Consider the following 2,364-nt stretch of genomic DNA (forward strand, 5'->3'; position numbering starts at 1 on the left):
CAAAATGTTAACACATCGTTAACACATGGCGATATTCAAACGAAGGAACGGTATTAAATTTAAGGGAACCGTTTATCTCGAAAGATTAATATAATAACCGGTGATAATGTAACAACTCGAAGGTGTTAGCAACGAAAGATATTTTCGAGGGTTCGCCGAGTAAAATGGCGCGAGGCGAGCCGAATAAGATGGAGCATATTCGTGAGCCGATTCCACGGATCATCAATTTAACCGAGAGCAGAGGGGTCGGCATATCTTCGGGCTCAGCAAGGGGCTGATTATAATATTACCGCAAATTACCGGTAAAATCTGCGACGAATTCGCAACGATTCGTGACTCGACGATACCTCGAATCGAGTCGAGTCGAGTCGAGTCGAGTCACGGGTGTAACCTCGAACCCTCTCTTCGTCCCCTCTCCTCGCTTCGTCCCTCGATTCCATTTCCCTTTTCCGCGCCAACCGTAGATAGATAAGTACCGACCACTTTAGACCCACTTTCGTACCTCTTTACCTCGGCTTACATCCGAGGAATCAAGTGGCCATCCAAGATCATGCGATAAGTTGTTCGACCTTGGCGAGTTTCTTCAAAGGATCGTTCGCAGAAACGCGAACGTGATTTATACGCAAAACCGAGGAGGGCTCCTTTAATATCTTACTCGAGCGATATCTTTCGGCGTAAGAAAGAAAATTGTATCCTCGTAACGAACGCGTGGCGCGCAAAAAGGGCGAAAAGTGGATTGATTTAGAGACACGAGAGCGAAAAATAGATACGCGTTCGATACGAAAATGATCGAATCGTTGCGTGGAAAGTAGGATAGTTGTTCCATACTATCGCCATCGCAAGGGTCATCTCGTTTTTTCGCGTACGAAGAAACGTGGAAGGTAAGAATATTCTCGGAACACGCGTCGAGATCTAATGCGAATCTAGAGCGTGTGTATACTCCTGCTTCACCAATCTTGGCGAACGACTCGACGTCGAGAGAGATCGAGAGAGAATAAAGTGTACAGCGGAAGATGATTAATTAAACATCCTTGAGATTTTCTTCGAAGATTCGAAATAATTTAATACGATTCGTATATTTGTTCGATGGAAAAGGATGGTTATAAAAAAAAGAAAGAAAAGAAAGCGGAAGATAGTAGGAGTATTACGCGTATCCCATGTAAACGTAACGGTCGGTTTTCGGACTACTAGAGTAGTCGAGAAGCACGACCCGAAGCGACGTGGTTAATGCGGCTATATGATATACAAGCGAGAAGCACGTCGGCTCAAATAGCCTCTGGTAGCGAGGAGCGTGGGTTCCCCTTTCGTGCTCCCGCATCTTCTAGTAACGGCGTAAACCCCTCTGAAAATATATGTAAGAGGCGGCGAAAGAGAGGGGGGAGGGGAAGGACTTTAACGTTCAGTCGCGCTTCCACATAAATATGAAAATATCGGCGATAGCTGCGGAGAGAGCGCGACTCGGTTTTCGGCCACTCGATTACTGCCGTCTTAAATCAATCGAACGATCGAACGATTCGAGCGTATCGCTCACCCCACGAACGTGTATTCGCATAATAAATGCATATAAATGCGCACTTATACATATAAGTGATTAGTGGAGGATGGACGGGAAACGATTAACGACATCTTACGTTCCACGGTCGATAAATCATCGGCCACTGTAAATGGACTCGGCTCACTTATCTCTCACCTCGCGTACCTTCGTCAAGTGCCGCTACCACGGAAATTATAATAAGATATAATATACCCTCGCGATTACGCACAATATTTGCAATATTGCGATATACACCTAACCGTTGATTATTGTATAGACTGAAAATATAACGGAAAATAGGAATCGAGAAACACGTGGTCGAATCGCTGATGCAACGTCCTATGTTTTACAACAATAGTAACATAGTAGACGTAAAACCCACTAGATGGAACTGTTTGCGTACTCAGTGCGAGAAACGATATTGCGAAAAATTATGAAATCCCTATAATATCGAAATAGTTGTAAAGTTGAGATCAAAATTTGACGAATTGCACGCTGTTCTGTACGATTTTTCCAACAATAGTTTTTTAACGGATATTCTTTGAAAGGGAAGCGATTGATTCATCTCTGATGAAGCGAATACAATCGTAAGAATAGACGCGTATGTTGGTTAAACGTCTTTAAAATAACGTAAGAAGATGCGAAAATGGCGAGGAAGAAGAAGCGTAGTTTCCTGATACGAGGTACCAGAGAACACTGAAAGAGGTGTCGCGCGTTGTCATCGATTACGTTCTTCGTCGCGATCATAAAAGAAATAGAAACGAAACGAGGGGGGAAAAGAATGAAAAGGAGGCGAGAAGAACGCGAGGCGAGTGAAAAAAAAAAAAAAA

The 2,364-nt window shown here is 43.7% G+C and overlaps 1 protein-coding gene across 1 annotated transcript in view; it reads right to left on the reverse strand.

The window, feature by feature from the left end:
- LOC102676934 (probable tyrosine-protein phosphatase F54C8.4) overlaps window positions 1–2,364 on the reverse strand; it is a 30,506-nt gene that overhangs the window by 4,430 nt on the left and 23,712 nt on the right. The window lies entirely within an intron of this gene.

The sequence above is a fragment of the Apis dorsata genome, unplaced genomic scaffold (genome assembly GCF_000469605.1).
Source record: "Apis dorsata unplaced genomic scaffold, Apis dorsata 1.3 scaffold_867, whole genome shotgun sequence".
NCBI classification, from domain to species: domain Eukaryota; kingdom Metazoa; phylum Arthropoda; class Insecta; order Hymenoptera; family Apidae; genus Apis; species Apis dorsata.